General features: G+C 48.5%; 1 protein-coding gene across 1 annotated transcript in view; it reads left to right on the forward strand.

Moving 5' to 3' along the window:
- Positions 1–15236, forward strand: part of LOC144113543 (protein APCDD1-like) — a 187498-nt gene that overhangs the window by 53179 nt on the left and 119083 nt on the right. The gene's annotated exons all lie outside the window — the stretch shown is intronic.

Consider the following 15236-nt stretch of genomic DNA (forward strand, 5'->3'; position numbering starts at 1 on the left):
TGGTGCTCGCTAAACTTTTCTAATAGAAAAGTTTAGCGAGCACGAGTTTGGGTTTTGTCAGCTAGAAACTTGGACAAGATGGCGCCTGATGGCGTCGCGTGCCATTTGTTGTGCCTGGAGTGCCAAACCCAACACCCGTGCTACCGAGAGACACTTCCTAGAGCGGTCCATAGATCAGAGCGAAATATGCTCGCAGCAGCATAGCCAACACAGGCGATGGACGGACCGCGGGACGTCGGTCTTTCGGCGGAGATCTTGCAGCGGACCCTTCTGGGCGTACTACGAACTTGACCTCCAACAGAGGTCACTTTTGAAGATGCTACACAGTGTCTTGAATAGAGCCTGCAATACTTAACTAGAGATTGCTCATGTGAGTTATCTCGTCGACATATAAATCTTCACTGACACACCATATCGGTTCTCCCATGAACCTGGCTTCATTGTTCATGGGTAAAATCCGCACGGTTCTGCGGCACTTTTCTGCTGCGCAAACGGAAATCGTGTTTCATTGAAACTGTTAAAACTTTATTAGCGTTCTCAATGAACAAAAATTGCAAATCGTGAAGAGACAGAACTAAGGAAGTTCATTTCATGGGTTGTACAGGAACTGTGGCGGTCAATGCTGTTTTTCTGGCTGGCACGTCCTTCACGTAAGAAGGAAAGCGAAGGATTCAAAATATTTTTGTTGCTCGTCTTTCGTCACAGTGCGTCCTGAGTTATTGCCAAGGTATCGGCCGCACAGAATGAGAGGAAAAGTGTCCTAAATTACAGCTGCTTCAAGTATTGAGACACCGGCCGTTATTATCTGACAGTCAGTCCACTGTTGCACGTGGGAACCGTTCAAGCACCATTCATTTCTAGAGCTACTGAGAAGGACCGCCCGAGGAGACCGCTTAGCTTCTGCCCGGACACAATAGGGCGAACCCTCAACGTATACACGAGTTGCGCAGTAGGCTTATCAGAAGAGGGCAGAATTGAGGACGAACGTTTCGCAAGAAACGTCTCGCAGTGTACTGCCCGCGATTACTGTAGCTCCTGGAAGGTGGATTCAATCTCACAATCCTGAAAAGGGCCGCGAAAAAATTTCGGTGGAAAGCATGCAAGGACATAGAAGGATGAAGTGCCCGAACCCGAAAAAATCTGGAATTTGGTGATCACAATCAAAAAAATCAAAAAGGCCACGAGGCGTACAAGAGCGTCGTAAGGTGATCGGCGTATACGGCGCAGGGTAGCGCCGACTGCTCATTACATGCCGACATTAACGCGCAAACCGTCTCAGCGGCCGGTCTGTGCTGTAGGATCGACACGCCCGAGCAGAGCTCGGGATACAGCGTTCTTCCTCCAATCTGTTCCCGCTGCAAATGAAGTCCTCTTCCCAGCGGGGCCATAACAGCGCCCATGCCCGTCAACCTCGGCTGCAGAGGAAGTGCCGTGCGCTGCGAGGCACGCTCGTCCCCCATCCTTTCGCCTCGCTTTATTTCTTTCTTTTTATTTTTTCTTCTTTCTTTTCCCGCGGCACGCCCACGTTGAGCAACCCCTCCTGACCGCGCCGAAGGGAAGCGCTGCAAGAGAGGAGGAGGAGGAGGAGGAGGAAGCTACGCGACGATATTCTCAGACACAGTTGGACGGTCCATTTGCCCAGGCGGACTGGGCCCGTAGAGAACAAAGGGCTCAGCGAAACAATGGATGCGGAATCGCAAGGCAGAGCAAAACGGTAAGGAAAGACTGCTACAATATAGGAAACAAACTTAGTTTCTTCTTCACTTGGCTGCCATGAAACCCAATTAAATCAGCGCTGCCGGTGCGCTTTTTCGGTTAAGGGCGCGTGGCTAGTGTCGCGTGCTTCCTTCTCAGACTGAGTCTTGGCGTGCGCGTGCCACGCGACCGTGATTCCCTTCGTTTCCTAAACTCCCCCACTTGTGCCACAGTTCACAGCTCTTTACTTAACTGCTGAAAGTGGGCGGATGTTCGACGGTTTTACACAAGCGTCTTCTTTGTTCTCCACATCTCTAGCTTGCAATTCTGGCCTTTCTTTTCTTGCGCCTTTAATAGTGATGCTTCAAGAGCGCTGATGGGAAAAGCGGTGAGGTTGGGGGGGGGGGGGGGGGGAGAGAAATAGTAGAGGTAGCGGTCGTTCTTTCTGCGTTGTGTAAAGTGCGACTATTTACCTGAAAAAAGAAAAGACAAAAAAGGTCCATTGGCCTATATTGCGACAGAAACATTTACTTCGTGAACGCGTTCAGAGCATTGGACATTCTGCGTGTGTGGTTCCAGACAGGCATGGAACACGAGGCCCCAATTTGATATTCTAAACTGTCGAAAAAATCCTCGCATCGTATATGACGCCTTCCGGGCATATCCTCATCGGTTTCTCAGAAATTTCGAAACGACAGCCGCTGATAAATGCTGCGCAAGAGGAGAGTGAAAACCTGCTGAAATCGAGTCAATTAGTGGTGAAAACCTGCTGAAATCGAGTCAATTAGTGGTTGCCGGAATAAAAACAAGCCGCTGGTCATTTTAGTGCTCCAATTCTGGAGCCTAGCAGTGACATCGAGATTGGGTTTGCATGTGGAAGCTCGCCTCTGGCCCCTCTAAATGTATCGAAGTTATCAGGCAATGCGACTCAGTGTTTTCTGGTGCGAGACAAAGCCTCGAAGCGGTCACTGTTATTCGGCGTCTAAGTTCATTTCGTGGCCAACTCTGCGAGCTCGTGCCTTTCGTCTCCTACATTCCATGAATCCCAACAAAATTGAATGGCTAGTAAAGATAATTAGGTACGTCTCATTGACTTCGAAGCCCTACCTACGGAACGAGCGACGTCCTGTAATTATGCGAATATTTTGACGTGGCGACGTTTTCAACCGCTGATGTAGCTTTGCACGATCTCGGGGACGCAAGCAGCTTACCGGCGAATTAGACGTGGGATATTAGACGCAAGCCTGAACTCAAGCCTGACCGCACAGGTCGCAGCCGTTCATTGATGAATGAGAGTGAAAAAAAAGAGGAGGAAATAAAAAAAGGAGCCACCGCGGCCTGCCACCACCAGCGCTGAGGGTAGCCTGCTCCGCACTGGCACGGTGATCGTATGCGTCGCTAAAGTCGCCGTTATTGATCGTAGACCTTGAGTGACGGGTTCATAGGTTGTCCATAATGTAGCCGCTCAAGAAAGAAAAAAATTAAGTCCAGGAAATTTGCTGAACTCGACGGCAGCGCATATATTTCAACACTCCGCCCCCTCGTGGGATGAAAAACTTGCGAAAGCGCGCTCGTTTTTTGGCTGGTTTCCAAGTAACGGCGCTTGAGTTTCATAAAATGGGCTCGCTGTCCAAGACTTGCCGCACGCACTCCGCCCCCTCGTCTGATGCATTCTCGTCAGTGCAAACACGCGCACAGGTGGCATGGTGGGAAGCGTAGAGTTAACTTCCTCATAGCGTCAAGCGCTAACATTCTAACGTCAGGTTTAAAACGATTTATAAGCACTGTTACCGTAAGCAACGATTTTAGCCGCAGAAAAAAAAAAACAGAAGCGTTGTTCCGGGGGTGCATCGCCTTTACGGAGACCCTTTTGCCGCTGACGTCGAGGCTTGAGTCAACGGGCACAGCCAGATTTCAAAGTTGTGCCTACAGGAGTCGGGAGGTCGGTGCATTTACTTCACTAGACTTGACGGCCAATACTCAATGGGGCGAACACGGTGCAAGGAGTGAAATTCTTGTAGTACAGATAGCAGAGGGGATGGCTACACATACTCTTCTGAATTCCTCTTCAGTGTTTGGGATGTGGCCTGTGTACTATAGGCAGGAAAAGAAAATCACCAAAAAGGTTTAAGATGTTATTTCTTAGTACGTGGCGTGACAGTACTCGTTTACTGTGTCGGTAGTTTTTAAGCATGGCAGACTGCGCCTGTTACGCTCGACATTTTCTGACTACAGTGTTAAGCTGTCCTGCAGTGAAACTCACAGAAACGTGCCATAAAATTCGAAGAAAATTAGCGATTAGTTTCTTTACAAATGATTGCAGGCGGCTGTCACCTGTTTTAAAGAGGAGACAAAACTCAAACGCTTTCCCCGAACATATTATGGACGGGGGCAGCGAAACAGCAATGGTGGAAAGATCTGCCGCGCTGCCTGCGCGCACATCGCTCCTCCGGAAGACGACAAGCAAGAGCTCAGTTATTCGGAGAATTTACATAAGCCTCCTCTTCGTGAGCCACATTAGTCTCTTGAAATATATTTTGCTGCCAAATTTAGCGTGTACAGGCTTGATGAGAGTATTTTCTTTTTTTTCGCTTGTGTAGGGAGTTTTGCGTAATTAAGACCCTTTTTCTTTACCGCGTGCAAGTGTTGTAGTTTGTAAAAGCACATTGTTGCAAATGTAAAGGAACAAGGATTAAATTTATTAAGTTAGTCAGATTCAGGGACGTCCGGACATTTACGAGTCAAGGCTCTTGGGGGGCGAGCTATTTTGGACAAATGAAGTCGAGGTACGCTAATGCGCGCCCCAGAGGTAACCAGATTATACCGCCAGGGCAGATCCTGCAGCCAAGAAGTGTGGACACAACACAGAAGCAAAAACAGATGAGCTCTTTTCAAGTCCTCATTAGAATTTTGCATATTTTTCTTCCTGTACGAAAGGAAAGAAGCGTGCTCGTGGAGATTTGTGTAAGTGGCTTTTAAGTACAGCACTCAGGAGCGGAAGTGATGGACGCGTACGGAGCGCTGGAAACTGCTAGACAAACAAATGCAACAAAAAAAAGAAAGCCATAGCAGCTGCCCAGTGGCACGTTGCGACAGCCAGGGCAGTGTGAACAACGAACATGTGCACATTTGTCCCTTCCTCCATTGCACTCGTTCGCCGACACCCCCTGACGCGCCGCTCCGCGTGCAGTCCAATCGCCGTTTCCTGACACAGCGTTGCTCCCTCTGACAGCGCTGGCATCGGCAGAATGACTGTTTCTCTGTTCCAAATCGTTGCCACCGCAGGCAAAGACTGTTTTCTCGAGGAGGTGCACACAAGAATATCGCTGCTGTTACCTCTACATTCTCTTCCGATGTATACCATGGTAGCGTTGTACAGGAAGCCACGACTAATGTCAGCAAATCTGGGGAGAGACTCTCAAAACTGTTGGAGTTTGCTCGCGACCGCCCTGGAAATCACGACAGCCTAGCGTACGGTTGGCGAAGGCGCCGTCCAATCGACGACCGTCCCAACGAGCGAGGTGTTTCGAGCATTCAATTGGTCCCTAATGCGCTGATGTCAGCTGCGCCTTCCCCAGCGCTGTCAGGTGTTTCTGAGAGTACACAATAAACGTAAAACATGCAATGCTTTCTCTTCAAGACGTTGTCAACATTCTCAGACATTCATTGCGTCTTTAGGCAGTAGATTGTCATTCAGGACGCGCATTGTATGTTTGCCCATTCGTCACTGCCAAATACAGCCTTTATTCTTACTACGCTTCCGCAGTACTGGCAGTGGGTTTTTCTTATTGCGATTTTCTCGTAGCTCGGATACTCCTGACTTGCAGTGACAAACAGCGCTGGAATTCATATTTTCAAAAATTTGAAATCGCGACGATGCGTCACGTACCTGATGTGTAAGTTGCATGGGAAACACACGCCGTTATGCGCCCGCAGTGACAACCAGGTACGACCGGTATAAAGGGTGGCACTGTTCTTCACAGGTGCTTTGGATATATGTTCGGAAATCTCGACACATTTCGTTAACTCAAAACAAAACTAAAGGGTGTGCAAGTCTTATTTAGTTAACAAGTGCGATAAGGATAACTACAATGATAACAGTAGTAACATCAAGAACAACGATGGTAGTAAAATAAAAACAACAATCAGTTATTTCAGGTAAACAAGTTAAGAAACGAGTCAGCCTAACCTGCGAAGGCTTATCAAGCTGCACTCAGCAGTCAAAGACAATTGACAGAATGAGAAATCTAATGGGAGCGCAACGAGAAAAATAAGTGAACGAAGTGATTAAAAAGCAGACAAGAAAGGCACGTATATGTTCAAAAAAAAAAAAGAGGAACATAGACGTTTAATATACACTGAGAAGTTGAACAATTTTCTTTCAAATATCTGTTCGTGCAGTGTCCGTTTACTCAACAATGAAAACAGTTTCAGTTAAATAAATTGGCCACGTAGGAGAGTCTAACATCCCTAGCGCATCGTGTAAAACAGCGGCGAATGCAAAACAAAGGACGATTTCTGATTAAGTTCACGTTTGATGGTACACTATAGTCTTCTCGTTTTACTTTACGTTTTCTGCGTAAAGCAGTGAGATGGGGCCTGTCTGTAAGCATTTAACACTTCAACAAACTTTGCTTATTCTCACAGATTCGCCAGGCTTACCGTTCTCCTGTCTACCAAACAAGAATATCTTGCGTCATTTGGTGCCAAATATGTCACACCATTGTCATTATTATGCATTTTTTTTCTCGAAAACACACAAACCAATATCAAGCGTGAACTAAGTGCACATAGTCTGGGGCAGCTAGAGTTCTAGGTGGATTTAAATTAGGTAGGACGTAATTATCTACGCGTGAAGAGTGGTACGCGAATGCAAACTAGATCTTGCAATGCGTATAATATTTAATTTTGTGATTAGTTCTTTTTTCTCTACATTATATACGCTGCTGGACAAGACACGCCCCGAGTTCTAGGAGTTTTTTTTTTTCCTGTTTGCAGCTTTACTCACTCTCATTCATCGTTCCTTTGACGCAGGAAACACTGGAGAAAAAAAACTACAAGGATGAATATCGGGGTAACCAAGCGTTTTTATAAGCATGTTATAATGACAATTTTGTTTGAAGAGCTTCAAATCAATGGTTCACAGAAAAAGTCTGTGGAAGGGAATATCAGAGGAAAAATTTAACTTCATCGCCCTCTTTTCATATAGTCTGGAATATCCATATTACAACCTAATCGTTATTAAGCGAATTACACAGCACACCATTAACTGTCAAGCATTATATCAGGAGTGCAAAGAAATGAACTTCTTTTCTTTAACAGAGTCCTCTTCCATAAGCTTTTGATGGAGGGCGTACATTCTGACTTCTTATTTTCTACTTTGGGTTGATTTTTTGACAAATTTTATAAGCTGCTGTTAATTTAAGCTTAGATGATTTAATATCGCTCACAGGTTTTCACTTCTCGGTAAGTGTCGCTTAAGGCAAATAAAAACGTATTATGTTTACTCTTTTTTTTTTACCGACAGACTCTGGTCATACTCGAAAATGCGTAATTCTGCCAAGTCGACTGTTTTCACCTTTTCAGCTTCGCAGTTTTAAATTGCTTTACGGTCTCTATCGCATCGCACAACGAAGAGAAGGAGGTAAAACGAGCGAAAACTTTTCTATTTCATCGTGATAATTAAAAATATACTGAAAAGGAATCCAGAGTAAGTACACGTACACGTTATTAGGATATATTCAGACTGCAGTAGCAACGGTTGTTCTGAAAGCACGCTTTTCGAAGAGCCCCTTTGACGAGCACACATGGGGACACATATTGACTAGCGCATACACAGACAGGGACCAAAGTAAGAAGAGTAAGAGACAGGACACCACGCTAGTGTCCTGTCTCTTAATTTAGTCCCTGTCTGTGTATGCGCTAGTCAGTATGTTTCACAGCTACAACCAACTAGCCCAAATGAAAGCCTTAGCATTAACACATGGTGACGCCGCTTACAAAAGTTGCGACCACAGTGTGAGGCTAGCCTTGCTTTATTCCGCCATATATGTACCAACTAGCCAAACTTCTTACCTTAACGCTATATTATGCACCTCGCAAAAATGCTTCGACTTGTTACCTTGTTGTTGTTGATGGTTTTCGTTCACATAATAATTTTCTTTTTGGTGATGCACAAATGAAGAAACCAAAATACAGGAAGCACGATAGTTCACAAGTTCTGTCTTGTTTTGTTATCATGAAGGGAACAGCGCTATCTTAGACACACAAAGCAGGACGAAGAGAAAGACGAATGCAGCGTTGCCCGCAAAAATGCCATAGCCCACCAACTAGCCCGCCAAAACGGCTTAATGCAGTTTATTTTGGTATTGGCAAGAATTTGCTTTATCGAAAAAAAGGGGTTTACTTAGCACTTGAGATCACTTTTAAAGTCCTGCATTTGTTGTTGACATAAACTACTGGAATATATCATGAATGCAATGTTTCTCATCCTGATAGACCGAAAATAAAACTCAGTTTTTTGTATCAGTTACTGAAATTGTGACAGTTTTCTTCTTGCTTAATTTGCAAACACGCCGTTTTTTTTGTGGCGAATTTTTCGTCGGTCCAAAACTACCTCAGAGCAAGAAACACAAAGTCGACTTGCTCATGCGCTCACTTGAATTTCACAGCACGAGGAAAACCAAAGGGGACAACACACACTGCATTCATTGGCAAGGAGTATTCTTTCATTTTTCTACATATCTGCGGGCGCAGCTAGCTGAGAGCGCAGGCTCCAGCTCCGCTTGGAGGCATTTATCCGCAGATAAACGAAAACTTGAAAAGGGCACCAGAACGTCTTCAAAACGCGGTGAGAGAGCGACCTCGTTGCCAACGTGTAAGGGAAGGTCGGGCGGGTAGGCCGGTCCCTGAGTCCGGCTTCCTCCGAGCAACGTTTTACTGCTTGACAGAGGCCCGGCGGCCAGGACTGGGACGGGGGCGATACGATGGCGTCTCTGGCGGCCGGATTTGCTCAGCGCGCTTTGGTCCGTTTGACGGCCCCCTCTCCGCGCGACGACGCGCGAGGCACACTGCGCGCTATTACTCACGGGAGGGCCAGGCAGGGCCGATAAGCCCCCCGACCAACTGTAAATATATATTCCCCAGTTACCGCTTCAAGACAATTTCGCGCTGCGCTTGGCACTTAGCACACTTCCTTCCCACACGACGCCGGGAAAGCTTTTCGGTGTTGCCCCCCCGCACCACTGCCTCGGTGGCTGCCGGCAGTTGGCTCTCGCCGCAGTCAACAGTGTGCAATAAAAACTCGCAGCGTGGTAGGCGAGTGAGGGAAGGGGCGGAGAAAGCGGCTCCAAACAGCTGAGCACCGATAGGGCCGCCAAAAAAAAAAAACTAGGCTGTTTTCAAGTTTCCTCAGGCAAATATCGCTGTTGTGCACTCTATGGAGTCAACAAGCAAGAGACGAGGAACTTCCAACGGGCCCCTCCTTGGAACGCGGCAGTGAGCGTACGCGCCCAGAATAAAGGAGCTTATGTCATGACATAGCTGAGCGCGTGCCCTTCGGCGTCAGTGATCGTGCTATCTTAATCAAGTTTTACTTCATTTTGCTTGATTTTGTTCTTAGCTTGAGGGGCATTGCGTGTGCCTTACTATGTGGTGCACTTGATGAGACGAGCGCACTTAGCGTTGACTTGTGACAACATATATGAACACCTTATGTTCTTGTTTTATTGTCAGAATCAATAGAATTACGGCTATCGTACCAACTTAAGCTTTTCTGTTGCGGTATTACAGTAAAAGGAGCCATTATTACAACTGCACGCAAGTTTCCGGGTCATATCCGATTGCATGACTGCAGCAATCTCCTTGCTGGCTTGTGACAAGAAATTCCTATTTTCGGACCTACCCCCGCTTCAACGCTTCAGGGAACTTTGGATAAATGGCGTGCACTGAAATGACGGGTGATAGAAGAAACAATACAGGCGACAGGACAGAAGCGCGGACAGGAGCAATAAAACTGCGGATTTTTCATCTGAAAAGCTTTTATCTAAAACTCTAAAAGCTTTCATCTCTATTAAAAAACTCAAAATAAAACCACAGTATTGCTTTTGACTCCTCCTTCAACTCATTTCCCACGGGCATGCAAACGATACAAAGCTTCGGCCGCAGGTGCTTATTTTTGCGGTGCCTTGTTATGGTGCCGCACTTGTTATGGAACCACTTGTTATGAAACCCACTTGTTATGGAACTCGTCATCATCTTTCCACGTTAAGTCACAGGGGCGGGAAATAATGGCCTGCTAATACGTATGAATGGCCTTGTTGGTCATTCATCCTGAAGTACAGCACAGACAAGGGCGAGGAAGGAATACGACGGCACGAGCGCTGTGCCTCATGGGGCCGACTCTCCGCTCGTGGAGTCGGTTTCGCTGGCTGAATTCAAGGTACCATGACCAAAGAGTTTTATCAGGGGACTCTTTAAAAAGCTATGCTTTCTTAGGCACTCAAGAATTTGGGCTTTGGATATGCGTTTCGGTTCAAGGATACGAGGGTGGTCGTTGTGGAGTCGTCAAGCCGGTCTTGTGGCATTAATTGCACTGGACATTTTTATAGCCTTCGCGCGTCGTACGAGTGACAGAAAGTCAGATGGGCCAAGGAAGAACTTGACCAGCTGCTGCAAAAGTGGGGAAACAAACTACTTGTTCATTCAGGATTTTGGACAACGCTTGCCTCGTGCTTGATGATAACTTGTGTATTCCTTCCGGCCGTTGCTGCTGGCTTGCTTACCTGAGAGCGGGCAGCTTTAACCTTGGCCTACTGGCTCGAGTACTCGTTCATTGGAGGCCTCGGACCAGCGTATGTGTCGTGTGCAGTTTTCCGACAGTGCCCTTTGTAAATGCTCGGCTTCTGATGAAGTCTACGCTGGAAGGCGCTCGTATTTCTGCACTTTGAAGCTGCGTGAAAGTGGATGAGTGAAGGAAATGATTTTCGAACATTTCGAAATTTTCAGCATTGCGAAAAATTTATTTTCTGCCACCAGCGACCGAGAGAGAGATAGGGAAGTTTAGTTACCAACTACAAGCCGACAGAGAGAGCGGGTCTTTCGGTAGCGTTCTTTTCTATAGTTGCATATATCTTCGTCTATTGGCGAATCTGCTTTGACGACAGCGCATTATGCGCGAACGCGACTCCCGCTAATGGGCGAAGAGACACGGGTCTCGGCAGACGACTAGCGTTTCCGCCACGCGGGCCGGCCATCTTTCATGACGTGCGCCACAGCAGCAGCAGCAGCGCGTAGGTGGGGCCCAGTAGCGCCGCCGCGACGCCGGGCCCCCATAAAGGAGGAAGACGTGAGCAACGTCGAAAACACGATCTGCGGCGGCGGCGGCCGAGTCGAAAGTGCCGCCTGAAAAAGGCATGAGGGGAATGCAAAGAGGAGCGCGCCTGCCGCCGATGCATTCCCCTCCGTGCGCCGCCAAGTTGGTCGGAGCACACTTTCCTATTGGGGTGATAGCTGGGCCCGTGATTGATGACGCTGGTGCCGGGGGGGGGGGACTCCATTTTATGGCCGCCCCGCGATGTACACAGGCCCGCGCCGGCCGGAGCCCTCTCCTCGGGAGTCGCATTGTGATCGAGTGCAGCCGCCAAGTGTGATGCTCGCCAATGGGCTTCTCGGCAGCAGCCTCCCTAATGAGCCGAATAAGACTCGCGGCTGACGGACGCCCCTGGCCGGACGGCCGACGAACTGCGCAACAATAGCGGCCCCGTTTATTGCCCCCTGTCGCCGCTGCTCTGTTTACGGCACCCCTTGCGTTCCTTGGTGCGGCGGCTGGCTGCGCACTGGGCGTACAAATTTCGGCGGCCGCGTTTAAAGGCAAGAAAGGTCGCGGGGCTGAGATTATGGCTAAACGGGCGCTCGCTCAGCTAGCCGCTTTACGAGTGACAAACCGGACGGCAGAACGGGGCTCTGAATGGCTGGACGCCGGTCGTCATTGCCGTGAAGAAAACGCAGCGCTGTATATACTAGTACGTGCCACTGCGAGCTGCTTAATGGGCGCCTTTCAGCGGCACAAAAATAGCGTGTGCGTGCGTGCGTCGTGAGGAGCGGCGGGGTTACGTGGCAACTTAACGGGGTGAGGTGTTGGCGGGTCAGCTGCTGTGTCTTTTTGCGATTCCGTCCGGCGCGGTACTGCGCACACGAGAATGCGACTTCCGCGGCGGCGTCCCAAATCACCCTCCTCATGTAGCGTTTTCGTTCTGTTTCGAATTCCTGTGCAGTCTCGCCATTGATTTTTGACGCACAATGACGCGTACTCCAGAAAAAAAAAATCTCGGAATTTTGTACTGTTTTCTCTTTCATTGTATGCTTTAGAGCGTCCCCTTAACTTAAATTGTAGGCTTAGAGCACCGCTAGTATTGCAGAAGTTTACAGGGGTTACTTAAAAGCCTCTCATGAGATAGACGACGTTAACTAATAAAGAGCTACTAGCTCATCATTTTTAAAAACGCATTTTCTCTATCATACTAAGCAGCTTTTGAAACCATAAGCATGCACTGAACAAGTCACCGACGTTAAAGTGAGCGCTTTCATGGGGCACAAATTCGTTACCCCACTGCGTTTCCTTCCTGCAACGCGCACGACGACGTGGCCTGTCACACGGCAGCACCGGTGTGATATACGTAGTAATTTTTTGCCCCGCTTCACAATACAACGCTTGAGTGGCGCAAGCAACAAGAGCGCATCTCTCTCCGCTCATCGCGCTCCACGTGCAAGAGCTGCATCGCGTTCTCGAGCACTTTGTCTCCGCGCGTCACGGTCGTCCGCCACTGCCTTGAGGCCCCTCTTGCAGGTGGGCATGCTGGCGCCACGCTTGTAACTGAGTATACTCAACGTCCGTTATGAAAGTGATGCGCATGCACTTCAGGGATGACATTGCTGAAAAAAGAGATGAAAATAATGGTAGCAACGCATATCCGCCTAGTCTAATGTAGTCCTATTTAAAGCGCACCTCCGGCAACAGCGTTCGGGCCATTATGCGCACCTGCCTCTCTGCAGCATCTGCCTTACCTGCCACAGAAAAGTTTATTTTGTTACTTCGCGTGTTGGAATATATTGCTGAGCGGCGTTGCACCATAAACTGCGATGAATGTATTGTATTGCATTGTATGCCGTTTTGCTGACGACCTTTACGAAAAATTTCGGTGCAAACTGAGTTGCACAAGTTGATATGCATGTATATGGCCCTGTGTCACGTGCTTTCGATCCCCGTCGAAGGTAAAGCATTGCTTGCCGTGCTTACCAGCCTCGGTTTCCATTGCTGTCCTGCGTGAGGTCGCGTGAACGTTTCTACTCAGCTGACGATTACACGCCGTGATCTCAAAGGCCTCTGACAGCATGCTTTCGTCCACTGTCGCGCGCGACTTTTTGCCTTCTTCCTGTCGTTGTTACGCCGTAATCAGCGCTGTCGAAGACGTCAAAACATGCGTTCCGAATGCATAGTACGTACAGCTGGGCTTCAAAATTCCCAAGTGGGAGCGCGTTTCAATTTGCGATTGGGTAGAAAAAAAAAACAGTAGCCGGGCAAGTTACACAGTAACGTAAATATGCTTTCCGGCATCGCAGCCTTAAGTAGCGCTTTAGGTGCGCCTCTGTTCGCGCCTGCCCTATAATATCATTTTTCTTTTTTGTTTTACTTTTCTGTTTTGTTATATCGTAGCAGCCGAAGCAGCAGGGTGAGTTGCCGGCCTCGCTTAACTTTACATCTTGCAGCCTTCTCTTTTCGCTTCTCGTCGTAGTCCCTTTATGATGACGTGGGCAAACTGAAACAAGAGAAATGAGAAGGCCGCTCCTGAGGCGTTAAAAGTTCACTGAAACATTTCACAGACTCGCAGCTATATACGTACGCCGCCCCCTTTGTTTGCGAGTGTTCCTTCGATGCGGATTTTTGTTGTTTTTCCCGCGACTGCGCTCGGGAGACCCGCTCTGGCTCGCGTATTGAACCGCGTCAGGCTGCCATGGGGGGCGCTGGCGTTCTTGCCGCCCTTCGATAATGCTGCCGTAATTAAGGCACGCTTGTTCCCTCGCGTTCAATATGCCCGCGCAGCAACACCTTGAAAGAAAAGCACCAATATTACCAATATTCAGCTCTGCTTACTAAACGTGTAATTAAAAGCGCGGCGTTCGACTTTCGCGTGACTTGCCCCTGAGCGTATTAATGAAACTAAAGACAGAAACAAATAAACTATAACCGGCTGAGCCTCGTAGCTTTAATTTTTCGCTCCCCAAGGCCGATGTTTGTAACCTGAAAAGTTTTAAGTCGTAAGTTATTCCCGCTGTCTTTTATTAACACAGGAATTAACTCTGGGCTTAATATGATTGAGGGGGAGTAGGTGGGGGGAGGCAGCTCGATTTGCTGCTCAGGATGAACAGCGCTTCCTCAACTTTGTTTCCTCGACACCGCATCAACCGTCGTCGAGGCGTCGTAGCGGCAGTGGCTGCATCTTGATTGGGTTACCTGCCAGACAGCACGCACGCAGGAGGAAGGGAGCTGAATGCATGCGCAAGTCGCAGGAACTCCTAACCTTTCTGAAAGAAAAAAATAAAGAAAGGCTAGCGGGCTCATCTCGTGAACCGTGTTGAATAATGAAGAGGCTTGCGGTCGGAGTCCGTATACACTACCTCCTTCCGCAAGTCGAGTTGGAAAAATTTAGCGCGTTCCCTACTACTGTACCGCGCCCAATTCCCAGCGGTTCGGGAAGAGCGAGACAGGGGGAAAAAAGGAGAAGGGGGAACCAGAAAAGAGGAGAAGATTGCTGCCTCTGCGCGCTTGTTACCCGTACTGCGTTCCTGTTATGATCGGGCCAGCGGAAGAACAGGCGATCGCACTCGGAGCAGCGGGCTCAGACAATGATTATCGTGGTCATTAGTGCGCCGTTTAATAACGCGCGTCCTTTTACCCGCTCGCGTGCTTCCTCCTCTCCCAGTTCGACTTCGAGGGCGGCGATGAAAAATGCGCGGTGCAAAAAGAAGGCCTCGCACACCATTCTGCGGAGCATGAGTAATGAGGGCGAATCAGTCTTGCGGCGCAGCTCCGTAAGCAGTTTTTAATTGTTCGGCGATGAGAGTAATTAAAGAAAAACCAATTTCTGCTCGCCCTAAGTTGTGCGCTTTCGTGCTGCGAGCGGAAATGTAGAGACACACATACACACACGCGCTCCCAATATGGCTGGGCCGGGCCGCGCGTTGTGTGAAAAATATTGTGGCCGTAAGTTCGCGATGGAGCCGCGGCACGCTTCCCGCGGGCCTCCTTGCTCTCGATTATTGGCGAATAGAGGCCACTAATTAAGGCGCGCTCTCTGCAGTTGGGGCCGTGAATTAAAGGAACCAGGCGGCGGCTTTTGTTCCGCCTACTCTCGCTCATCTGTTCTTTTGTGTTAGGGATAAAAGGGATGCGGACTGGGAAGGGGAACGGCAATGGAGGAACACTGTCTGCCTGCTGTTGGCTGCAATTGCTTCTTTGGGAGATACGACGGAGATAAATATGC

This window comes from Amblyomma americanum, chromosome 1 (assembly GCF_052857255.1).
Source record: "Amblyomma americanum isolate KBUSLIRL-KWMA chromosome 1, ASM5285725v1, whole genome shotgun sequence".
NCBI lineage: Eukaryota > Metazoa > Arthropoda > Arachnida > Ixodida > Ixodidae > Amblyomma > Amblyomma americanum.